Below are 27,489 nucleotides of genomic sequence, written 5' to 3' on the forward strand. Positions count from 1 at the left end.
CAGGAGATGTTTAATATTCCCACAGAACTGTTGTTGAAGTGCAGCTGTCTCCCAAAACCTACCAAGAAATCACAGCCCCTAAAGTCCAAAATTTGGTTGTCAGATAAGACCTGTAGGGGCTAAGTAGGAAACATAGTTGATACAATGCATGGAATGTTGTCATTTTTCCTGGTATTCATTTTTGTTAAGCTTAAAGATATAAGTTCTGTTTTACTACCTTTAAAAAATTTAATCCTTAATGCTGGAGCCATCATTGTGGCACAGCAGAAGCAGCCCCCACCTAGGAAGCAAGCATCCCTTATGAGCAATGGTTCAAGTCCTGGCTGCTCCACTTCCAATCCACCTCCCTGCTAATGTTGTTGGGAAAGCAGCAGAAGATGACCCAAGTAACTGGGTCCCTGTGACCCATGTGGGAGGCCTGGATGGAGTTCCAGGCTTCTGGCTTTGGCTTGGCCTGGCCCAAGCTGTTGTAGCCACTTAGGGAGTGAGTCAGCACATAGAAGATCTTTGTGTGTCTCTCCTTTTAATTAAAAGCATAAAAAATTAATCTTTAATGCTTAGTAAGGTTTAACTCTAGTTAATGTTATTTTACTTAGAAATCCTAAAATAAGTTTGACTATATCTTATTTATAGGCAACATCTTTCAAAAAGTAAAACTAATATTGTACACCCTTCAGATAGTATAAAAACATAATTGATATACAAATACTGTAAAGAGTGGTGAAGAATGGCAAACTAAGGGTTTTGTGTCTACAGTGCATATGTAAATTTAATGAGACTAAGATTCTATGGGCTGAAGGTGTACAGAAATGCTCAGGACCTGCAGACCTGTTGAATCTCCTTGCTGAGGTTAATGAATATCAAATAAATTAATAATAAAAGTTTTCTGGATCCCTGTACCTCCCTGGGCTGTTGATCTGATAGCCATTACTGCATAAGCAGGAACCCCAGGAGACAGAAGAAATCCAAGAAGAAGTCCAAGGATGGGTCTTTTGCTGTTCAACCAATATTTCAGTGCACATGTGCTTCATTGCATTCTACTCCCTCTCAAGATTTGGAAAATGATAGACAGTTGAGAAAATACAGGCTTGACTGATATTCCAAGAGAAATAAGTAATTTGTATTGTATTTTGTAGGAATCTAGTTTCTCTTAACAGTATTATTGGTATGTAATTAAAATATGATAAACTATACATGTTTAAATTGTACAATATGTATGCACATATGATACCATTACCACAGTTAAGGTAATCATCCCCAAAAACTTCCTCATAACCTTTTATCATTTTTTCTTTTTGTCTTTATGTGTTCCCTCATCTGCATATAAACACTGACTTAATGTTACTATTACTTAATGATAGTACTTAATGTTACTACTTAATGTTAACTTTGCATTTTCTAGAATTTTATGTAAACTCAATTATATAGCATGTTCTTATTTTTGTCTACTTTTTTTCAATAAACATAAGTGTATTGTTTTAGATTGATGGATGTTCTTGAGTAATATTTTATTGTGCCGACTACTACAGTTCTTTGTCCATTGATTGTTGCTAGACATATGAACTGCTTTTAGATTTAGGCTATTAAAAATAAAGCTTCTTTAAAAGAAATTCTTGGGGCTGGCGTCGTGGCTCACTTGGTTAATCCTCTGCCTGTGGCACCCAACATCCCATATAGGTGCCGGGTTCTAGTCCCATTTGCTCCTCCTCCAGTCCAGCTCTCTGCTGTGGCCCGGGAAGGCAGTGGAGGATGGCCCAAGTGCTTGGGCCCCTGCACCCGCATGGGAGACCAGGAAGAAGCACCTGGCTCCTGGCTTCGGATCAGCACAGTGCCGGCCTTGGTGGCCATTTGAGGAGTGAACCAGCGGAAGGAAGACCTTTCTCTCTGCCTCTCTCTCTCTGTCTATAACTCTAGCTGTCAAATAAGAAAAAAAGTCTCTTTAATGACTTCACAGAGGAACTTGCCTCGCAAAAGAAAGGTCCTAGGATGACTTATGGGAGAATTTCAGGGTCTGGGAATAAGATATCATTGATATACAATGTAATTGCAAATTCTTGCCAATTTGAACAAGCAAGAAATCATGACACATTATGGGAATGGATTTAAGTTCTGTGGACCAAGGAGAACAGAATATACAGTTAAATCAAGTAAAATGTATCAACAAGTGCAGACTTCCCTTATATGAGGCATTTAATGGGCAAGTTGAAACAACTTGAAGTATACCTAACAGGTGCTGAAACCTAGATTGTTCATGTATGTAAAATAATTCAAATGCCTCAGGATGTCCCTGTGATATCTTTTCAGTATCTCAGAGGAATGATTCCTGCAAATTACATTTCCAGGATTTTTGTCCTCTGGCTTTCATGTAGGTTTACCCAGTGGGAAGTTCGTAAAGGAGACTGGTGGACAGAAAGTAGGGAAAATACAGGTGTCTTCTCCTCCCTGTATGCCTCAACTGGCTTCTCTGGCAGTGTCTGCATGTCCTTTGTTCCAGTAGCCCTTCCAGAGAGTTTTGCTATGATTCTATCATTTACAAATGACCTTAGGCCTGAGGTCCAGGAACCAACTTAGCCTAGGATGTTAACTGTTTCCTGCTAATACTATAAAATCTCTGTGCTGCCCATCTGTTCTAATAACTGAGTAGCCAATTCTTTTAAAAAATGATTGATTTATTTGAAAAGCAGAGGCAGAGAGACAGAAGTCTTCGATCTGCTGGTTCACTCCCCAATGGCCATGGCTGCAACCACCCCAGCTGCGCCGATCTGAAGCCAGGAGCCAGGAGCTTCTTCCAGGTCTCCCATGCGAGTGCAGGGGCACAAGGACTTGGGCCATTTTCCACTGCTTTCTCAGACCACAGCAGAGAGCTGGGTCGGAAGTGGAGCAGCCAGGACTCGAACTGGCACCCATAAGGGATGCCTGTACTGAATGAGGCAGCTTTATCTGCTATGCCACAGTGCCAGCCCCACCAATTCTTTGAATTAAAATCTATTTTGGGCCGGCATTGTGGTATAGCGGGTAAAGCCACCACTTTTGATGCCAGCATCCCATATGAGTGCTGGTTCATGTCCTGGCTGCTCCATTTCTGATCCAGCTCTGTGCTAATGGCCTGGGAAAACCAGTGGAAGATGGCCCCCAAGTGCTTGGGCCCTGGCTACCCTTGTGGGAGACCTAGAAGAAGCACCTGGTTCCTGGGTATGCCCCAGCCCCAGCGCTGGCTATTGTGGCCCTTTGGGGAGTATACCAGTGGATGGATGGAAGATCTCTGTGTGTGTGTCTCTTCCTTTATCTCTATAATCCTGATTTTCAAATAAATAAATAAATCTTTTAAGAGAATCTCTGGTTAAATACTTTTAATGTATTTTTTCTTATGTCCTATTTTTTTCTGGTTATATCTTGATGAATACGCTGAAAGGAAAGGAGTTGGGGAGTATTGTGTAAGTAAGCAACAAGAGCTAAATATTCCTTAATCATTATCTCTGCAGAAACAGCTTATTCAGAATAGCTGAAGAGAATTTAATGAAGGGACTATTTATAGAGTCAAGGGCAAGATTAAGGAGCCCATCAGAAATGGTGCTGCACCTAGAGATTAACAATAATAGGAAGCTATTCCTATACCCACAAAAGAATCCAAGTGAGAGAACAGTGTTCCTGCAACTGACAAGACCTCTAACTGTGGTGGGAAAGAGCCATCCAACAGGAGTTGTAGCCATAGGCAGTGGAACAGATATGAGTAACTATATTCTGACAAGGAAAGATTATTAGGGAATAGTTACCTAATCTCTCTCTGCTCCCACGATTTCCTGTAAATACCTGTGTGTTAGTTTTCATCACTGTAACAAAATATCACAGGATACTTATGAAGAAGAAGAGGCTTATTTAGTTTATAGCTTTAAAAGTTCGAAGATACGGTGTAATAACATCAGCTCAGTTGAACCCTTTCTCAGCTGCATCACATCTTGGTGTATTGAAATGCTAGGAGCATGTATCAGGGCAAGCAGTCAAATTTCCAACCAGGAGCAGAGAGAAATTGGGTGGACACAAACTCGCTTTTGTAACCATTTTCTCTTAAATTACCAAAGAGTCCCATATGAACTAACTTTTGAGAGCATACCCCCAGTGACCCAAAGGCCTTCAACTAGATCCAGCTTCTTCAAGATTACACAGCACATGAACCTTTGGAAGAACACAAACCACATTCAAACATGTCATTGACAAAATGCGCTTATAAGGCAAACTCAAATAGACCCCTGGTGATCCAGCCCATAGGACTTGTCTTCCCAGGGCATTGAAAAAAAGGCAGAGAAAATGGGAGGGGAGGTTGTTTGGTGCACTGATTAAGTCATCACTTGGGACACTCACATCCCATATCTGAGTGCCTGGGTTGAGTCCAGGCTCCTCTGCACCTGATCCAGCTTCCTCCTAATGCTCACCTTAGGAGGCAAAAGATGATGTCTCAAGTAACAAAACCCTGATGGAATTCCTGGCTCCTAATTTTGGCCTGACCCAATTTATTTAATATTCCATTTTTGCTTTATATATATTTATATTTAAATATATTTAAATTCCCTTTTTACTTTAACAACTACTATATATATATATATATATATATATATATATATTAGTACAAAACAATGTAACAAACTAGAGGCATTCTAGTTTCTCTGAAACACTAACTCTAATCACAAAGCACAAAAAGCTTTCTATGTGTCAGCATGATTTACTGACATGAAATCAATCAGCTATGGAAAAGTCTGCTTCAATAACTTTACTTTCCCCTGAAAGAATATTAATGTATAATAACCAATCATAAGAGAGGTCAAAGTACTTCCACCTTTATGCTTTATAAACTGTGCTATAAACGCTGTGAAGTAAGCTTTTTGTCACTCTTAGAATCAGGCCTACCTGTTTGCAACTGTCCTTTTGTAGGTACACTAAACTTTAAAAATGTTTCTAGGGGGCCTATATTTGGCACAGCAAGCTAAGCTCCAGCCTGCATCCCATATCAGAGTGCCAGTTGGAGTACTGGCTGCTCTACTTCTGATCCAGCTTCCTGCTAATGGTCCTGAACAGGCAACAAATGATGGTCCAAGTGTTTGGATCCCTGCCATCCATGGTGGAGACACAGATTTCTTGGATCCTGGTTGGCCTAGCCCAGCCCTGTATAATGTAATCATTTGATCTCTCTCTCTCTCTCTCTTCCCCTCTTCCCACCCCCCCCTTTTAATTAAATGTATCTTTTTTTTTTGGACAAGCAGAGTTAGTGAGAGAGAGAGAGACAGAGAGCAAGGTCTTCCTTTTTGTTGGTTCACCCCCCAAATGGCTGCTACGGCCGGTGCGCTGTGCTGATCCGAAGCCAGGAACCAGGTGCTTCCTCCTGGTCTCCCATGTGGGTGCAGGGCCCAAGCACTTGGGTCATCCTCCACTGCCCTCCCAGGCCACAACAGAGAGCTGGACTGGAAGAAGAGCAACCGGGACAGAATCCGGCACCCCAACCGGGACTAGAAAGAACCCGGGGTGCCGGCGCCACAGGCTGGGGATTAGCCAACTGAGCTGCGGTGCCAGCCTAAATGTATCTTTAAAACAAACTTTCTGAGAGCCAGTGTTGTGGCAGAGGCAGGTTAAGCTGATGCCTGTGATGCCAGCATCCCATAGGAGCTCCAATTCGACTTCCAGCTGCTCCACTTCTGATCCAGTTCTCGGCTAATGAGTTTGGGAAGGCAGCAGACAATGTTCCAAGTACTTGGGTCCCTGCTACCCATGTGGAAAACCTGAATACAGTTCCAGGCTCCTGGCTTCAGCCTCACCCAGCCCTAGCTGTAGCAGCCATCTAGGAAGTGAACCAGTGGATGGATGATATCACACTTTCTCTCCCCCATCATTCTCTCTCTAACACTGTCTCTCAAATAAATAAAAATATCTTTATAAAAAGAAGGAAAATAAAGAAAGATGTAGAAAAGTTTAAAATAGTAGACTGGATAAAGAAATTATGGGATATGTACTCCATAGAATACTATACAGCAGTAAGAAACAATGAAACCCAGTCATTTGCAACAAGATGGAGGAATCTGGAAAACATCATGCTGAGTGAATTAAGCCAGTCCCAAAGAGACAAATTTCATTTGTTTTCCCTGATCGGCGACAACTGAGCACCAAAGGGGAAACCTGTTGAAGTGAAATGGACACTATAAGAAACAATGACCTGATCAGCTCTTGTCCTGGTTCTAGATGTACAATGTAATACTTTATCCTTTTTAGTATTTGTTGTTGTTGTTGTTGTTCTAGTACTAATGGTTGAACTCTGTAATTAACACACAATTATTCTTAGGTGTTTAAATTTTAACTGAAAAGTGATCCCTGTTAAATATAAGAGTGGGAATAAGAGAAGGAGGAGATGTACAATTTGGGACATGCACAATCAGACTTGCCCCAAATGATGGAGTTAGAAATGTACCAGGGGATTCCAATACAATCCCATCAAGGTGGCATGTACCAATGCCATCTCACTAGTCCAACTGATCAATTTCAGTTCACAACCGATGGCTCTGATAGGTCTAAGAATCAAAGGGATCACACAAACAAGACAAGTGTCTGCTAATACTAACTGATAGAATCAAAAAGAGAGAGAAAGATCCAACATGGGAAATGGGATACACAGCAGACTCATAGAATGGCAGATGTCCTAAACAACACTCTGGCCTCAGAATCAGCCCTTAAGGCATTCGGATCTGGCGGAAGAGCCCATGAGACTATTGTAGGCATGGAAAGCCAAGATACCATGGAAAAGAAAAAAAAAAAAGAAGAAGACCTAAATGAAAGATCTCTGTGAGTGAGATCCCAGTGGAAAGAACGGGGCCATCAAAGAAGGAAGTACCTTTCTCTGAAGGGAGGAGAGAACTTCCACTTTGACTATGACCCTATCGGAATAAGATCAAAGGCAGCGAACTCTAAAGGCTTCCATAGCCCTGGCAGCTCATGACTAGAGCCTAGGGAGATTACTGACGCCATGAACAGGAGTGTCAAATTGTTAAGTCAGCAACAGGAGTCACTGTGTGCTTACATCTCATGTGAGATCTGTCCTTAATGTGTTGTCTAATGTGCAGTGATGCTATAACTAGTACTGAAACAGTATTTTTACACTTGTGTTTCTGCGTGGGTACAAACTGATGTGATCTTTACTAATTATATACTGAATTGATCTTCTGTATATAAAGATAATTGGAAATGAAAAAAAAAACCCTGGTGTTAAATTGGAAATGGCATAGAAAATTAATTAATTTTTAAAAAAAATATTATGTAGGATCTCTGTCTTTAATGTGCTGTACACTCTTATTTAATGCTATAACTAGTACTCCAACAGTATTTTTTTTCACTATGTGTTGCTATATGGCGGCAAACTGTTGAAATCATTACCTAATATATACTAAACTGATCTTCTGTATATAAAGAGAATTGAAAATGAATCATGATGTGATTGGAAGGGGAGAGGGAGCGGGAAAGGGGAGGGTTGCGGGTGGGAGGGAAGTTTTGGGAGGAGGAAGCCATTGTAACCAATAAGCTGTACTTTGGAAATTTATATTCATTAAATAAAAGTTTGATTTAAAAAAAAAGAAAGAAAAGTTTAAAATAAATAAACATTATCTAATTTGATCTTATTTTTATTTTTCACATAGTTGAAAATTATTACTTCTGAGGACTAAAGCTGTGAGGACAGGGTGAAATTTTTAATACGATATAAACTATTCAATATAGATATGTATATAAACATGTATGTCTATATAAGGTACAATATTGACATTATTAAAATAAAGTTCTTATAACAAAACGTGAAAATTCTTTAGCATCAGTATATAGGAAGGATTTAAGAGTTAAAGATTATTTGAAGGGTAGCTGTCATGACACAGGGTGGTAAACCACCACTTAGGATGCTCCTAACCCATATGGGAGTGCCTGGTTCCAGTCCTGGCTACTCCACACTTCCCATCAAACTTCCTGCTAATGTGCCAGGAAGGCCCAAATACCAGGGTTCCTGCCACCCACATGGGAGAACCTGGATGGAGTTCCTAGATCCTGGCTTTAGCCTAATCTAGCCAAGGTTGTTTCAGGCATTTGGGGATGAACCAACAACTGGGAGAACTCTCACCCTCTCTGTTGCTATGCCTTTCAAATAAATAAATAAGTCTTTAAAACATAAAAATAAAAATAAAATTTTGAAGATATTATAAAGTTCAGCTAAACATTTTGGGAAAGGAGCAGAAAGTAGTTTCCTTAACAAAATAAAATGTCCTGTTCAAAAAATAAAATCCTTCAGCTCTTCTATTGAAAAGACTGCATTTAAAAAATGATAGGGAGTGATGGGCATTATTTTTGATGAAAAAAAAAAAAACAGCCTGTCCCATTAAAGATGCTATTTTGAGAAAATATATACCTTTATTACTCTGTTGTTACATGACAATATGTAAATATTTCTTTGAGTTGATAATAGTATTCTATTAGTTCCAGAAAATATAAATTGTATTATGTTGTTTCTTGATGTACACTTAAACTGGGAAAAAAAAAACAAAGCAAAATTCATTTTTAATATGGAAGTGAAAAAGCAATGCAGAAGTAAAGGTAAATAAATAGACTTTGCTCAGCCCTGAAGCAACAGACTGTACTACACTGAAAATATTTCTATCAGACTGTAAATCTGTTGATTGGTAGCTATTTTTAGTACTGTTTCCCTTAGAGATGCACCTGATATACACACATGTAATGTGATTTATTTCTTCTTTGAAGAAACATTTAAAACAGGGTAAAAACAAACAGCCTTCTAATCTCATGACATTTGCAAAGCAGCATGTGAAAAAGAAATTACAGTATGGATTTGGCAGTAAAATAAAATGACAGAAGTTGATTCCCACATCTATTCTTCAGCTTAAGGGAGATCTAAATTAAGAAGGTGGTAAAGAAAGTAAAATGAGTCAATCATAAGCACAGACACCTATTTCAAAAGCATTCCATTCTTTTCTTTTTTTTAATATGTATTTTATTTATTTGAAAGACAGTTACAGAGAGAGGTAGAGACAGAAAGAGAGGTCTTTCATCTGCTGGTTCACTCCCCAAATGGCCGCAATGGCCAGAGCTGGGCCAATCTGAAGCCAGGAGCCGGGAGCTTCCTCAGGGTCTCCCACATGGGTGCAGGGGCCCAAGGACTTGGGCCATCTTCTACTTTTGCAGGCCATTAGCAGAGAGCTGGATCAGAAGTGGAGCAGCCAGGACTCAAACCGGCGCCCATATGGGATTCTGGCACTGAAGACTGTGGCTTTACCTGCTACACTACAATGCCAGCCCCAATAATAAGATTTTGAAAGCAATTTTAACCCACAAAGTCAGGCAATGACCTATAGGACTGATTTTATTTCACTAAGGATGTACTGACATGTATTTCTTTGGGTCTCAGAAATACCAAATTTATTTAAGTGCAAAATACATCAGTAATTTAACTGCAGTTTTAACTTACTAAATTACTTCATGCTATTTTATGAAACATTATCAGGAATAGATACAGGGAGACTAATTTAATGTGTCACGTTATTTTTATGTAGCTCCTAAGAGTATAGCTTCTATTGGCCAAATGCATTTTTTAATCTATTATTATTCAAGAATCTTCCTTGTAATGACAGGGCAAATGTGTAAATTCTCCCCTTATTGTTTTTAAAAACATTTACTTATTTATTTGAAAGTCAGAATTACAGAGAGGCAGAGGCAGAGAGAGAGGTCTTCCATCCACTGGTTTACTCCCCATATGACCGCAACGGCGGAGCTGGACTGATCTGAAACCAGGAGCCAGGAGCTCCACATATCCCACATGGGTGCAGAGGTCCATGGACTTAGGCCATCTTCTGCTTTTCCAGGCCATAGCAGAGAGCTGGATCAGAAGTGGAGCAGCCGGGTCTCGAACTGGTGCCCATATGGGATGCTGGCACTGCTGGCAGCAGCTTTACCTGATATGCCACAGCACCAGCTCCTCCCCTTATTTTTTTTTAACTTTTATTTAATGAATATAAATTTCCAGTGTACATCTTATGGATTACAATGGCTTCCCCCTCCCATAACTTCGCTCCCACCCGCAACCCTCCCCTCTCCCACTCCCTCTCCCTTTCCATTTGCATCAAGATTCATTTTCGATTCTCTTTATATACAGAAGATCAATTTAGTATAAAGATTTCAACAGTTTGCACGCACATAGAAACACAGGTGAAACATACTGTTTGAGTACTAGTTATAGCATTAAATCAAAATGTACAGCACATTAAGGACAGAGATCCCACATGAGGAGAAAGTGCACAGTGGCTCCTGTTGTTGACCCAACAAATTGACACTCTAGTTTATGGCGCCAGTAACCACCTTAGGCTCTCGTTATGAGTTGCCAAGGCTATGGAAGCCTTCCAAGTTTGCCGACTCTGATCATATTTAGACAAGGTCATAAAAGACAGAGTGAGGATAGTAACCAATGATCCTAAGAGTGGCATTTACCAGGTTTGAACAATTATACAGCATTAAGTGGGGAAGAGGACCATCAGTACACACAGGTTAGGAGTAGAGCCATTGGTGGTAGAGTAGAGGTTATGATTACAAAGGAATGAGGCCCAAGTACGCTAGACAGGGCCTAGAACAAAGGACAGAGTCATTATTAGAGGAGCTAAGAAAGGTGCTGTCTAAGCTACAATTAAGTTTTCTGATTGAGAGGCAAATAGAACCTGATAGAAGGGGCTTGATAATAATCTGGTGGGCTTTAGGCCTTGTAAATTCAGAGGCCCAGACCTATCTATCTCTTCACATGGGGTATATCCTAAGGGAGGTGTGAACCTCCTAGGGGAAGGCACTCTGTTGACTTTCATTACTTAGCTGGCCTGGGAGGAGAGCTGGCCAGGTAAAGGCAGGTGGCATCTCTAACAAGAAATTTACAGTTCTGCCTGCAATGTTGCTGACCCTACTTGACCATACCCTCAGCTGCAGTGGTCACTTTGGAAGTTGGGCTGAGTGAAGGGCTTTTCAGCTTAGAGCAAATAAGAGCTGTGGCTCTGACCTGGGCATCCTTCGACTCCAGGGCAGGTCCATTTCCAGTGATCCAACTCGTGGCAGAGCTGCCAGGGCTCTTCACAAGCTGATTTCTGCTGAAGCCCAGGCTTACCACATTGAAAGCCACTGCAGTGGACTGGCCTGTTGGGTCTCCTTGAGGAGAATCAGTGTACAGATCAGCCATTAATAGGCCTGCCACCCATTGCTTCTGATGCTGAGCTTTCTTTTCCTCCTGGTTTGTGTTAAAGCAGACCAGAGGATGCAAGTCAAGGGAGTGCCCAAGTCCCATCTCTAACCTTCGGTGGCCTGAACTACAAGTCTATAGTCACAGGCATGTTCTGTAGTAGTTTTTCTAAGGTAGACAATGCCCATGAGGACAATTATATTCTCACTTTAAAACTTTCTTTCCCTTTGGTCTGAAAGGGAGGTTTTTTCTACTTACTGTATACTTCGCTGATGGCGAAGTGAATCTAGCTATGAGATTATTATTTAAGTTCTTATTTTGGCTATGCTATTACAGAAAAATGTTAGCCATCTGTTTTATAAGGTCTAAAGATTAAATTGTGCGTCCTACAGATTCCTTTATAATAGAATTAGTTTCCTACTTTGAAGAGAATAGAGAAATGAAATGCAAAGCTCTCATTTGAGAATGAAGGTGAAATTAAGACTTTTCATAGCAAACAGAAACTGAAAGAATTTGTTGCCACTCATCCTGCCCTGCAAAAGATGCTTAAAGATGTGTTACACACAGAAACACAGAAACATGGTCACCAATATGAAAGAAGGTAAAGGAAGGAAACCTCACAGCAAAAGATCACAGGAAGCTCAATTTCTCTTTGACATAGAATTAAACTCTGATGCTCTGTTAAAGCAATGTGTTAAAGTAATCTACTATGTTCTCTTGATGTCTGTTAAATTCCAATTGTTCAAAAACAGCTGAATTTTTATTAAGAGCTATGGGTTATTTAAATATGTGCTTATTTTCAAAGATTTGAATAATCACCTTGTAACAATGGTCAAATTTGGTCTATGTTATGTCATGATTTTAAGGAATCTTATTTCAACCAGATATTTTGGATTTTGAGCCTTCTTGGCATTCTTGACAGGCATTCAAAAAAATCAAAGTTTCAAACAATCTGGTCTCTAAAATTTCCAGTAAATCCTGGACTTTGGTTTTTCCAGTTTGGGCCCAACTGAAAAAATCAAAGGACCTATGTCTCTCATCTTATAGAGACACCAACTAATCAGTCTGTTTGGATTATATTAGAAGGACTGTCAAGATGTGATGTGGTACCAGACTTTAAGTTTCTATAATGGAAAATGCTATTAATACAAATGTTTGAGAATTAAAAAGTCTAATGATCTTGTGTTACTAGACATGATAGTTATCTTAATGAGAAAGCCCCAGAGGCCTAAAAGGTTAAATACTTGTAAAATCCTGCAGGTGCTTTCAAAAATACTGTGAAGTAAGCAAGTGCCTCTTGTTGGTTGATGAGTTTATAATTTTAAACATGGCGACTTAAAGTCTTTTGTCATCCACAGTTATATATGATTTGCTGCTCATAAAACTAAAGTGTTGTTGGTTCTGTGTTTAGCTGTCCTCCTATAGGTTCCTATGGACTTTTTCCAGCCACTTCTATTGTATTCAGTACTTTGGGATGGCTCTGTAAACAGATGAAGCCAATAATGTATTAACAGTACCAACTGAGAGAAAGTATGGTTCACTGAGGTTCCTAAAAACAAAAAGCAATTCAAATCAATTGGCAATCTACAAAAAGAGTTAAAGATTTTAAAAGCTATTTTTAAAATTGCTATATTGGTCTATTATGCTATGTTATATGTGTGTACATATTGTATGTCCACATGGGGAAATTTTATTAAGAGTTTTATTTTAAATGGCTTATAGATAAGATTGTCCATAAATTTAAGCTGCTAAAATCAATCAAAGATACATTTTAATTTGTGTGACCTGAATCTGTGTATCATATGTTTTAAACTTGTTGGTAGAAAGAAACTAAAAACATTTTAGATGGTTGTGCTTAAGTTTACTGGCTAAACAAACTACACCATGTTAGATATTTAAGAGGTGTTTTCAAATACATGATTCTTAAAATTTATAGAAGGCATTGGACCTTCTAGTAAATGTTTTCTTAAGTTGTTATCTAATGGTTGAAACGGTTTGCTAAGTATTCATGTAATATTGCTATTGTCAGCAAGCGATCTAGGACTTGCTCCCTCATTTCTCTATTCTAATCCCCTTATTTTTTGATAAAGGTTTAAGGATAGATATGTTTACCCTAATTTGAACATTACAGAATGTATATATGTATCAAAACAACATATGGTATCTCATAAATATGCATAATTTTGTCAATTAAGAACAAAAATCAAAAAGCAAATTCAACTTCATGTTTTTAAAAGATTTATTTATTTATTTGAAAGGCAGAGTTACACGCACACAGAGAGAGAGAGAGAGAGATAGGTCTTCATCCGCTGGTTCACTCCCCAGATGACCCCAATGGCTGCAGCTGTGCTGATCTGAAGCCAAGAGCCAGGAGCTTCTTCCAGGTCTCCCACGTGGGTGCAGGGACCCAAGGACTTGGGCCATCTTATACTGCTTTTCCAGGCCACAGCAGAGAGCTGGATCAGAAGTGGAGCAGCAGGACTCGGACTGGCACCCATATCGGATGCCAGCACTGCAGGCTTTACCCGCTATGCCACAGCGCCAGCCCCTGCCAATTCCACTTAAAAATAATTTTATTTGCAGACTGACATACAGAAAGAAATTTTCCATCTGCTTGTTCACTCCTTAAATGGTCACAACAGCTAGGGCTGGGCCAGGCCGAAGCCAGGAGCCAGGAACTCCATCCAGGCCTCCTACTTTCATGGCAGAGACTCAAGTACTTAAGTCATCATATGCTACTTTCCTAAGTACATTAGCAGGGTTCTAGATTGGAAGATGAGTAGCTGGGACTCAAACCAGCACTCCAATATGTGATTCAGAAATTCCAAGGAGGTGGCTTAACCTGCTGTACCACAAGGCCTGCCCCAAATTTTACGTTCTAAGTTGACATTAAAGCATTACTTACCTTACTTACAATAAGAATAGAAAGAAATAATATATTGCTTGCTATTCAGGAAAAATAAATGTTTCTACATTCATGAATATTAATGGAAAAGTAAAGAAAACATGATGGGACATGAGTTTTTATCTTTATATACTAGATGAAATCTACCCAGATCTCAATGAAATACTATTTCCCTTTAAGTTGTTTTAAAGAAAGGGTGAGGGAAATGATGGCTTCAAAACTGAATAATTTTAATGAGAAAATCAACATAGCTAGATTTATGGCATGCCTGGGGTTATGGTTTTAAAAATATTTATTGCCACATCATCTCTTCTTCTCCATATGTTACTGTCTCAAACCTACCTGTGCCCTAAAGTGTTCTACGAGCTTGGGCTTAGCTCTTTCTTTTCAGTTTTTATAAGTATAAACCTTGAGATTTCATGAAGTAAGATATTTACCAAATTTTCTATAGTTGTTGCCATCTAGTATGTGATATTCTTATATGTTATGAACAGGCTGGATTTCTTTATTCATATTAAGTCCCATATAATTAATTGGCTTCCCATGTAAAATAAATTTTGTATGCTTGAGCTTCTGGGCCAAAAGTGACAGAGAAAAAGTCATTTTCTCAGACTACCATATAAGGGATCTACAAGTGTTGTGGATTTTTAAGTAGTTAATCACTTTAATGACAATCTAAATGTGTCCTCTTTAAATAGTAAGAAAAAACAGAAAGGAGAAATGTCTAACTGCTCTATATAAGATAAAACATAGACCTAGGACTGCAAGTTTATGAATAGAAGAGTTGGAATACAATATATAACAGTAATGACTGTAAGATGGTTTTGATTTATATTAAATATGATCATTCTTTCAAATCAGCTCATTTTATATATGGGTACAAAACAATATACACTCATATTATTCTCCTAACACAAATTTTATGCCGATTGTTTCCTGATAGCTATCAGGAAATAAAACTCCCATTCCCACTAAAGGTGTCAATGTACTAACTACTGGACAAAAGAAACTATTAAAATCTATATAGTCATTTCATTGTACTACAGAATAAAAAGGAATAACCTATGTTCTTCACTTGACATATTCTCTTCTTTTCTAATGCCATTGAAGTGTAATAGAATAGCTATTGTTAGACTATTTTCTGCCTGTAATAGAATCTTTGATTTATAAAGGTGCTGAATCATGTATTAGCCTTATTTCTTGGTATTCACATAAGAGTCATTTCAATCAGAACTGAAGGACTACAGCCATGAGAGCATACAGCAGCTGTTTAACATCACACAATAGAACCATACAGAGGAAAAAGCAGTAAGAATTTCACTTTATGATTTAATTTCAGAATACTTGCACATTACAATGGCAATCATACCAACACATTTCCATTTAAAGGTCATACAATTTTGCAGTTAGACAAATCTTCATAAAATCTATTTTTCTTTCCATTAATTTATATATTAAGACCACAGTCCAAAGAAGTTAAATGATTTGATCAAGATCACAAAGCTAGTAAATAGCAGACCTTGACCAAAGCCCAATTTTGAGCGCTTTGATTTTTTTCCATTGCACAATTATTGAAGAGAAAAAATATTTCATTCAATTCTTCCAAAGTTCTGCAGAAAATCCAACATTTAAAAGGAAGTGGAATCAGCATCGTGGTATCACAGTTTAAGCTACCACTTCCAATCTGGCATCCCACATTGGAGTACTGGTTCAAGTTTCGGCTAGTCTGCTCTGACCCAGGCTCCTGTTAATGTGTCTTGGAAGGCAGCAATGATGGCTGAAGTACTTGAGCCTCTGCCACCCATGTGGGAGACCAGGATGGAGTTACTGGCTCCTGGCTTTGACCTCACCCACTGATGGTTGTTGAAGACATTTGAGGATTGAACCAGCAGATGGAAGGTTCTCTCTCTCTCTCTCTCTCTCTCTCTCTCTCTCTCTTCTTGCTCCACCTTTCAAATCAATAGATCTTTATAATAAAAGGGAGCATTGCTTCTTGGCCTTTTGGTTGAGATCAAGTATAATAAAAGGGAGCTTAAAAAGTTTGTGGCAGAATGGAATTAAAATATAATGTACATTTTCTGTGAACTTGTTGAGCCTCTCATTGTGTACAGCAAGAATCAGTAATTCCTGGAAATTATGTGGCATTAAACAAAATAAATGGAGATCAGTGGTATTTGTTACACTGATAATTCTTACAGATGTTCAAGTTTGAATAATTGATTATGTCAAGAAATTCAAAATAGTGAAAGTAGATTCAGGGGCACAGTAACCATTTCTTCTGAGTAGAAATTTTTAAATTAATTTTGTCAATATCATGAGCCCTTACTTTTCTAATATTCTAATCTCTCACAAATTTAGTAAGGCTCATCAGTACCCTAAAATCTGACAGAGAGTAAGAAAAACATTATTAAGAAGGTAAAAAGTGATTGAGGAAAACTATAGCAGAATAAAACAGTCTAGGGCTCATATTTTCCAAATCATTCATAATGACTTGCATAACCAGCAGTACTTAAGATCATATGCAAAGAATGGGGTTTATTTCAATTAAATAAGTCTCTCCCCCAGTTAAAGACTACCCAAGTTCAGCATTGATGTTAACACTAGAGCTAGCAAGCACATACTGTATCTGGCTGCAATAGATGCAGTCTGGGTGGCCTACACCCCAAGATAGAGACACCATAAGCAGTGAGCAAGTCAGGAAATCACAAAAGAAAAAAAAACAGAAAAAAAGAAAAATTTTTAAGAATACTTCACAACAGATAAGTCCAAAAATTTAATGATCCTTGGGGCTGGTGTTGTGGCATAGTGGGTAAAGTCCCCACCTGTGACACAGCATCCCATATGGGTGCCAGTTCATGTCCCAGCTGCTCCATTTCTGATCCAGATCACTGCTAATTGCCTAGGAAAGCAGTGGAAGACAGCCCAAGTGTTTGGGCCCCTGGCACCAACATGAGAGACCTGGATAAAGCTTCTGACTTCGGCCTGACTGCAGTCACTTAGGGAATGAACCAGTAGACGGAAGATTCTCTCTCTCTCTCTCTCTCTCTCACTCTCTCTCGATATTGTCTCTCCCTCTCTCTCATTAACTCTTTCTAAATAAATAAATTAATCTTCAAGTAACATTATGATCCAAAAATCCAACCTTTAAAACCTGCTGTGATTGTAAAATCAAGCAAGAAACCAATTTTAAAAGTCATGGAGATTCCAGCAAGTCAAAGGAAGGAAAAAGGAAAACCAGATTAGGGGAAGTGGAAGAGCCCTCAGTGCCCCAGCCCACAATGTAACATGATTAAAATAGAAAATACTTACTCAGGGGCCAGCATTGTGGCACAATAGGTTGAGCTGCACCCTTATGAGCACCTTTTGAAGACTCAGCTGCTTCCCTCGGGATCCAGCTCCCTGCTAATGTGCCTGGAAAAGCAGCGGGAAATGGTCCAACTGCTTGGTCCCCTGCTACCCAGGTGCAAGACCCAGATGGATTTCCAAGCACCTGGCTTCAGCTAGGCCCAGACCTGGCCATGGCAGCCATTGGATAACCACCATTTTCTTCCCTGCTTCTTTGTGTTTGATTTGTTTAGATTCCAAATTTAAGCGCAGTATTTGTGTGTCTGTTTCATTTCAATTAGCAAAATGCCCTCTTTTTAAAGGCTGAATAGTATTCCATATATATATATATATATATATATATCATATTTTCCTTATCCATTCATCTGTTGATGGACTCTTAGATTGATTCCAAAATTTGGCTATTGTGAACAGTACTTCAATGAACATAGGGGCGCAGATACTTCTTCAACATACTGATTTCAAACCTTATGAATACCTGGAAGTGAGATTGCTAGATTGTGTCATAATTCTAGCTTTATGTTTATGAGGAACCTACATACAATTTTCACTAATGGTCATACTAATTTAGATTCCTACCGCAATTAGGTTAATTAATAAACTAAAACTTTTATTTAATGAATATAAATTTCCAAAGTACAGCTTATGGGTTACAATGGCTTCCCCCCTCCCATAACTTCCCTCCCACCCTCAACCCTCTTAAGATTTATTTATTTTTACTTGAAAGTCAGAGTTACACAGAGAGAGAAGGAGAGGCAGATAGAGAGAGAGGTCTTCCATCCGCTGGTTCACTCCTCAATTGGCCACAATGGCTGGAGCTGTGCCGATCCGAAGCCAGGAACCAGGAGCTTCCTCAGGGTCTCCCACATGGGTGCAGGGGCCCAAGGACTTGGGCCATTCTCCACTGCTTCCCAAGGCCATAGCAGAGAGCTCCACATTGGAGTGCCAAGTTCAGTTCAAGCCCTAGCTCCTTTGCTTCAGAACCACCTTCCTGCTAATGCACCTGGGAAGGCAGTGGATGATGGCCAAAGTGCTTGAGTTCCTGACACTCATGTGGGAGACCAAGATGGAATTCCTCATAAACATACTCAGAGGGAGCAAAACTTAATGTCTATCTCCATGAGGAACTCTGATTTTAGGAAATGGTAGTCTTTTAAAGAGGACTGCTGGTGAACCTGCCCAACATTACTCTTACGGAAGACATTATCTTTGTTGTCCTGGACAGCAAATGAATACACCCTCTGCTTCATATTGTAGAAGGAGACATTATTTCTGTTTTCCAAGGCTGTTTATCATACAATAACCCTTGAAAAGAGAGTCCAGAATAACAGCTGCTATAAGATTTGCTAACTGTGAGAGATTCAGGGACATTTACCTCCCAAATACATTTGTGTGTATGCCCAGACATACAAAGGTACTTCAGAAAATTCAATTAAAATGAAAGTAAAAGCTAAGTTTATTTGGGGACAAAAAAATTTTAAGTCCATGCATAACAGGGGTCTTAAAAAGATCACATAAAATGAATGTTATGAAAGAACCATGCATGGCTTTCATTTTTTACACACTAAATCATTTATATTTTACATAAAAGTTCATTTTGCAAAATTAGACCCATTTTTATATACTTTATGACTTGCTTTTTCAAAGCCATCTTTCTTCATTCTTTTAAAGAATTTTTATTTACTTATATGCATCTTATTTGCAAGGGAAAAGGACAGAGAGACAAAGTCTTTTTTATCCACTGGTTCACTCCTCAAATTTGCCTGCAACAGCCAGGGCCATACCAGACTGAAGCCAGGAACTCTAACTCAATCCAGTTCTCCTTTATGGGTAGTAGGGACCAAGTACTCAAGCCATCACTTGCTGCTTCCCAAGCTGTAGAAAAGCAGGAAGCAGGACTGGAAGCTGAGTAGCCAGGACTTGAAACTGGCTCTCTGATATGAGATGTGGATGTCCCAAGCAGCGATTTAACCACTATGCCAAACATCTGCCTCTTCCCTCATTCTTTCGAGCAAATACATAGTATTCCATAGTATTTATATGCCATGATTAATTAAAAATTATGAGCCATTTCTGTCATAATGATTTTTTACATTTTCTCAATGTATTACTATTATAAATAAGATGGAATAAAATAGCCTTTTTACATATCTCATGCATATATCTGAGCATTTGTGTAGGAAAGACAAACAGAAATTGAATTATTTAGTGAAAAACATGTATAATGAAAATTTGAAAGATACGTACAAGTTTCCTGGCTTCCCTAACAGTATATTCCCCTAACAGTATATGAGAGTATCCAAATCCTGTGTTTCTATGTGTCCCCAAATAAGGATAAGCATATCTGATTTATAAGGATGAATAAGAATCTCACTTCTGAGTATTTATCCAAACTAATTGAAATTATAATCTTGAAGAGATAATAGCACTCTCACATACAATGCAGCACTATTCACAATAGTCAAGATTTGGATTTAACCCAAATGTCTATCAGTGGATGAATGGATAAAGAAAATGTGGTACACACATATTTCAGCATAAGGAATTCTACAATATGCAATAACATAGGTGAACCTTAAGGACAAATATTGCTTGATTCCACTTACTTGAAATATCTAAAATAGGCAAATTCATAGAAACCAAGAGTTGAATAGTAGTTCCCGGGAGATGGGGGTAAGGGGACACAGAGTTATTAATTGACTGGTATATATCTTGTTATGCAAGATAAGTTAGAGACCTGTTGTAGAACACTGTGCCTATAGTTAACAATATTGTATTGTACCCTTAAAATCTGTTAAGCAGGTAGATCTCATATTAAGCATTCTTATCACAATAAAAAAAAGAAAAATTAGATTAATGATGGATAATACTTTTGACCTTTATGTAATTTTGGCCTCTGTGCCAAATTTATTCCTATACAAACATTGAAAACTTCATATTATTGGTTCAAATTTTAGATAAGTCAGACATTTCAATAAAACAGCTATGGAAAAGAGCCATAATCACAATGTCCAGTCCTAATTTCTCACATTTTTGCATTTAGTGCTACTGGCTTCACCTGACACAAATAAGGTATGTGCAATTCATGATGCCATACATCAAAAAGAACTGAAGAACTTCCTCCTGGAGCACTTCTAGAATGTATTTCATCCCCCAAAGGAAACTCTGCAAAATACCTTCATCACATTTTCCAAAACTGAGTTTCATGGCAGTAGACTTGAAACGGGGGATTCATACTAAGCTTGGGATCAACTAAAACTTCAGGTTCATTTTGTGCCACTCCTACTGCTGCTGCTGCTGCTGTTCTTGCTTTAACATAATCTGCCACCTATCTAGGTTTCCCTGAATCTGCTTGTATATGCAATTGATTTTTTTTTGTATCCTAAGTGAGTGCTTTAGTCATCTTGGGCTATTATAACCATAGCAAATTACCAAAAACTGGTAGGCTTAAGCAACAGTAACTTATTTCGCATAGCTCTAGAGGTTGGAAATTGAAAACAAGGTCCCATCATAGTCAGGTCCTTGTGATTAGTCTTGTGGACTGCAGACTGTTATCTTCTCCTTGATTCCTCACAAGGGGGAAATACAGAGACATAGCTCTATGTGGTCCTTTGGATAAGGCACTAATCCCATTCATGAGGCTTGTACCCTCATGGCCTAATTACCACCCAAACACTCCATCTCCTAATAACATTACTCTAAGGAATATGATTTCGATATAAGACTTTTTGAGGGACACAAATATTCAGTTCATTTCATTCCAACCCTAGTGCCCCCAAATTCATGTCCTTCTCATATATAAAATATATGTATTCCATCCTGAAGGCTCCCAAAGTTTTAACTCATTCCAGCATCAACTCTAAAGTTCAAAGTCTCATCCAAACCAGATGTGAGTGAAATTCCAGGTACATACAAATGGATCACTTCACAATTTCCAACTTTTCAAGATCTTTTTGAAACTTGATTCTGTGATCTATCATAATAGCTAACTTCCGTTTCTGTATCATCTATGCATTTAACAAACATACATCATTTCCATGAATTCATTCCACTTACTTTTTTTTTTTTTTGACAGGCAGAGTGGACAGTAGAGAGAGAGACAGAGAGAAAGGTCTTCCTTTTTGCCGTTGGTTCACCCTCCAATGGCTGCCGCAGTAGGCGCGCTGCGGCCGGCGCACCGCGCTGATCCGATGGCAGGAGCCAGGTGCTTCTCCTGGTCTCCCATGGGGTGCAGGACCCAAGAACTTGGGCCATCCTCCACTGCACTCCCTGGCCACAGCAGAGAGCTGGCCTGGAAGAGGGGCAACCGGGACAGTATTGGTGCCCCGACCGGGACTAGAACCCGGTGTGCCGGCGCCGCAAGGTGGAGGATTAGCTTACTGAGCCGCGGCGCCAGCCATTCCACTTACTTTTTAAAACGTTTAACAGAACATACCCAAACCTAAGCATGTGTCTTTGCCATCCATATCTTATCTGAAGGTAGACACCATTCTGTTTATAAGTCTGCCTTGAGTTTTATCAGTAGAGCCATAGCCCTGAATTGAGTCTGATGTCACTAGACTAGACGTGGGGATATGTGAGACTGTGGCAGGAAGAAACACTAATAGGAGAAAGCTGCTGTTTTTCACACAGATCTCCAGCTAAGCAGGCATCATGAGAAAGGTAGTAGAAAAGGACAGCATGTAAACTGAATTAAATTTTCATAACATAAGATGCCCTCAATTTATTTTTTTCCTAAGCATCAGTGTAATGAATAATTAAGAATGCTCACTCTCCTCTCAGATTTGCAGAAAGCAGTGTATTTCTCAGATTCACTTGGCAGGTTTATTAGCTACTATTGTTTCTTTTTTTCAAAGAGGTCATCTGCCTACAGAATTTTTTTATCATTTCAGTAATTATGTTTTGATGGTTACATTTGCATGAATATGTTCAAAGCTTTCATATCTAATAAATGCACTACATGCAGAAAAAAGTCAAAATGATATGCAAGAAATGAGTACTTTAAGTGCCCATATGTAATTGTAGTCTTAATTAAAGACTGATTCAGAAAGAAAACTTTAGACAAAAATCCATTTTATTACAATTTTACTTAGACATTTCCTATATTCAAAGTGAAGAAAGGTCTTATTTTTTCCTCAATTAAGCTGTCATTGGGAAAACATTCTGCTCTTAAATTTGCTCTAGTGACAGTGAGAGGACCTGAATGATGTCCCTAAGTATTATAAATAGGTGAAACATGTGGTGGTCATAGCAATGCAGTGAGCAAATTTGGAACATATCCAAAATTAAGGGAATGAATCCATTATAACTGCATCCCAAAGGCATTGAGGAATATCCTGCCAGGCAATATCAGGAAGACTAGGCAATCTCAAACCTTTCAGTGAGTGAGGAGGGAACACAATAACAAGCGAGGTCTGTGAAACCCATGGATATCACTTACATGTGTAATCTTCATCACTATGTTCTGCTCAATATGGCAACACTTGCTGGCCACCTGCTGCTCTTTAGGGATCGTAATGCATGATGCTGTTATGCTGCTAAAATCCTATTAAAAAAAAACACAGGCCATGGTTAATGCTATCAAATTCGTTAATATTTCAAAATGCAACATCAATTTGAGCAGTGCTCTTGTCCATCAAAAGTTAGTATTTACGTAGTATTTTGGGAACACCACTGCCATTCTTCTTGTATGCAAAAATATATATAACAAATATAATCCTTTTGAGATAGTTTTTCTATTTATTCATCTTCTTATTTGATTCAGTTTTATTTCTACCTCTCCTTCCCCTTTGAAATCAATAATTCTATACAATAACTATCTCTAATTTTATGACACTGCAAAAGTATTGTGACAGTAGGAGGGAAATTACTATGAAATAAAGGTCATTTATGTGTGTGAAATGAATGGAAAAGGAAATATTATGTGCATAATGATTTCACTTATGGATTTATAAGCATGTGTCACAAAATGACTAGTACTAAGGACCAAAACAAACCTTGAAGTACTTTTCTCCTCTTCTATAATATTGGTTCAGACTTTTCTAATATATAATGACATTAGTTTTGGAAATTTCTACCTTCTTTTCTGGACTTTAATTCTGTTGAAGTTGAACTGTGGATTAAGTGCTCACTCATTCTCTAATAGTTTCAAAAATGTATGGAAATTAATGAATACTAAATGCATGTTTGTTAATCAAGTCATTTGTTTTTAAGGTGGAGGAACTAAGGCCCTGACAAATTGATGAAACTTTCTGTGGCTGAAATAACTACTTGGCAGGAAAACCTAATGAAGCCCTGGAGCTTCCAGTAAAAACCTTTCATTGTTTATTTACTACTTTTTATTTGAATTTTGCCTTGCTACCTTAACTTGCCCTTGAGGACAGGGACCGCATATTGAAATTCTAGAACACAGTCTTAGTTCCTCCGTATCCCAAACTCCAGTCCCAATGCCTGGCACTGGAGTATACTGTTCTAAAAATTGCATTGTTAAAAAATGCTTTATGAAAGTTCTCGGCAATGTGGCATAGTGGGCTAAGCTGCCACCTGCCATGCTGGCATCCCATATGAGAGATGCCCTGAGCTCTGGCTGTTTCACTTCTGATCCAGCTCCCTGCTAATGCACCTGGGAAAGCAGCAGAAGATTGCCTACACTCATGTGGGAGATCTGGATGGAGGCCATGTGGAAAATAAACCAACTGATAGAAAAGATAGCCCCTCCCCTTGCTGTAACTTTGCCTTTCAAATGAATAAATCTTTTAAAATAAAAAAAGCTTTAATCAAAAAATTCTTTATGGTAAATCACAACAACTCTGATAAATTGTCCACCCACCATTTTTTCTTGCCCCAAATCTCTGTCTCATATCAATCTCAGGGTTACGCACAGGGTACAGGGTAATAATTTCTGCATATTCTTTGGAAGCATTCGAAAGAATATCCGTGCCTTTAATTTCACATTTTACAGCTCTCAGCTCCCAGAAATTTCATAAGATAAAACTTCTACAGTAAATGTTACCATGTGGCAATATATACCACACCCAGAAGACAACAAAATAAGAACGTGAACATAAGGAACAAAGGCAATCACATAGATCTGCTAAATTCGATATTACAAATAAAATCATCCATTTTCCTTTATTACACATAATACCTTTGAGAACATTATTATTCTAAAGTGCTAATCCTTACCCAGTGCCTTCAGGCCTTCTGTGATCCTCTGCAGAAGCAACTGTCTCTGGCAGTGTGCAGTAGTGACACCAGTAAGCAACAGCCTAAAACTGATAAACATGAATCCCTCAGCCCTTAGCCAGGGAAACAATAGCTTTAACACATATGTAATTAATGGACTATTCAATAAGTGCTCTGAGAGCCCCAAGCAAGGATTTCAGTCTATATGCCCAAGTGTCCCTGCAATGTAGGAAAAGCACAGACAGAAGAGAGAACCAAGATAAAGCCATGAAGGTTTCCAATTCAACAAGGAGCTTAGTACATGGTAATCACATTAACTTGTCCAAATCAAACCCTTAGACTTACCTGCCCTTGGAAATCTGCTTAGGCCTAGGCAAAAATTGTACACATTTGTGCACAAAGCAAAGTCTTAATGCAGGGGTAGGAAAACAATATAAAAAGAACAAACACTTATGGCCAGCACTCCATGTTTGCTTATATGATATTGAATGTAAAATGTACTTCTTGCTTCTGAGAATTGTTTTGCAGCAATAAAGCTTTCAAAAATCTCATGTACCTAATTCAAAACTTTTAAAATTTATGTTATAAAATTTATTGTAGTGTCCTAATAAATCAGCACTTGCTAGTAGCAAATTATCAGAATGTGCTGTATATTGAAAAGATAAATCAGTATTGAATAGCAAAGAGAGAAGGTGTTTTCAAATCAGACCGCCAAAGCACTAACTAATGGGAACATTTGTAAACTCAAGAATGATTTACAATAGGGCTCTTGGTGAGAGTGTGTAAATCCAGCAGAAGATTTTACATCTATCAGCTGGGACTGTTGGTCCATTGTTTATAAATCAAGAAGTTAATGAACAGTCAGGGGTCTGTAATTCCAGACAGTAAATTAGAAGCCTGTAACTTCTGATTTACAAATTCAGAATTGCATGTATCACTGAACATAACAATAGATCGCAGCCAAAATCACCTGAAGACTGGTATGTGCAAATCACAGTTGGAAATAAAAAGATCATATGTTTACACTACCTACCAGTACTGACTTAGCCAATTCTACAATTCTGCATTTTATAAGACCATAACAGAGATGTGCCAAGCAGAAGGCCTGCACTTAGCATCTTCAGGGAACAAATTAGCTCGTTCTTATTCAGTTACTTTTAATGAGGAATAATCTATTTAAATACAGCATTTACAGCACAGTTTTTGGCTCACCCATAAAAGGACCTTACAGCAAATGACAATCTGAAAAGACTCCATCTAGTCAGAGACATGAAGTTCGAAGATGGTCCCTTTCCCTCAGGGTACATAGAAGCCTGCTCCCTGAAAGGTCCCATGTGAGGACAAATCTTGGGCGGGATGCCTTGCTGCTCCATTCCCACAACGGAACCCAAGGCAAGTCCTCGCCATTTCAGGAGCAGCACGTGCAAGCCCCATGTGGCCATCTCACACGTGCCACAGCCTGTGACACTGGTGGAGATGACGGGCTGGAGGGACCCTCACATGACCTCCTGTTTGTTTTCCCCAAATCTCTCCTGAATGGACGGGGAGACTTGCAGCACAAGAGAACTCGAGTAGAACTAAAAGAAATTAAAAAGCGAAGGGCCAACATGTCCCAAGAGGTGACTGACTCAGAGGAATTACAAGAAATTGAAAAGCGTAGAGCTAACAAATCCCAACAGGTGACTGACTCAGAGAGGAGGTTCAATGTGGCTTGTCTGCCTTTCGCTGCCTCCACTTCAGAAACAGACACCATGGTTAGATCATGTTCCTGGGAACTCTCACTGTGGAAGGGCTGGGCGCAAATGAGGCTTTGGGGAGACCCAGGCTATGAAAGCCCCCCGCTACATCCCACCCAGTGCTCGAGAATCAAGCACACTGATTCTCCTGGCTACTCTGGGGCCGAGTGAGACGCCTTGCCTCCCCATTTCAGCTGCAGCATCCCTGCCTTAGGTCATCTTCTCTGAGTGACAGTCCCTCATGCTCCAGATCTGAACAGATGCCAACCTGTCACCCATGCATATGTCAGGATCCTTAAGTGTTAATAGGGGCCTTCAGCTACTCTCCCTTTAGGGAGATAACAACGTGGGACTTTATCCAGGAGGTGGGGGGTTAATAAGCTAAGGGTAGGCTGGGGGGCAATAAGTGGCAGGTATTTGGGAACAGGGACATCTGTCCTGGAATCACCTTGATGATACCTCACAGGCCACTGCTTCCTGCCCTGACTAGACTGGGGTTAAATAAGATCATAGCAGCCCAATGCATGGTAATCAATAAAGACTTGAATAGAAAGAATCTGCCTGTCTTCCTCCTCTGTATTTTCTGACCCGTGGATAGGGACACCTTGGACTCCCCCACGTGCCTCCTGCAAGAGAGCTGGAATCATCAATCTGAAAGTAGACAGTCTCCGGGGAGGAGCAAGAAAAAGAAGAGCTGATGTCTTATCTTGTGGACTCATTCTGCACCGTGACTTCATGACATGTCCCTTGTTCTCCATCACTTCAACGGACCTCGCTGCACACCTTCCCCAAATTTGCGTTTATGGACTGAACACCTGCATTCATTCCCTGCCTCCAGTTTGGCATCCGTGCTGCTCTTCACAGCAGGATGTTCTTTGGGGAAACCACGTGAAGATCTAAATGTCACTTGGGTCCTCATCTGCGACTACTGCTAGAACACCCTGTCCTAGGATAACATGCAGGTCCCTTGGGTGGGTCTGCACATAGAGGCCACTTAATATTACTTGGCAAATATTAGTAATACAGGCTTAAAGATACAGTATACTTTGTCATTTGAGGAATTTTTTGTTACA

The 27,489-nt window shown here is 39.2% G+C and overlaps 1 long non-coding RNA gene across 1 annotated transcript in view; it reads right to left on the reverse strand.

Moving 5' to 3' along the window:
* Nucleotides 1-22,941: 22,941 nt before the first annotated feature.
* LOC133752398 (uncharacterized) overlaps nt 22,942-27,489 on the reverse strand; it is a 106,680-nt gene continuing 102,132 nt past the window's right edge. The window contains exon 3 of the long non-coding RNA XR_009864934.1: nt 22,942-23,040. This is a non-coding gene — a long non-coding RNA (uncharacterized LOC133752398). The remainder of the gene's footprint in view (nt 23,041-27,489) is intronic.

This window comes from Lepus europaeus, chromosome X (genome assembly GCF_033115175.1).
Source record: "Lepus europaeus isolate LE1 chromosome X, mLepTim1.pri, whole genome shotgun sequence".
In the NCBI taxonomy this organism is placed as follows: Eukaryota; Metazoa; Chordata; class Mammalia; order Lagomorpha; family Leporidae; genus Lepus; species Lepus europaeus.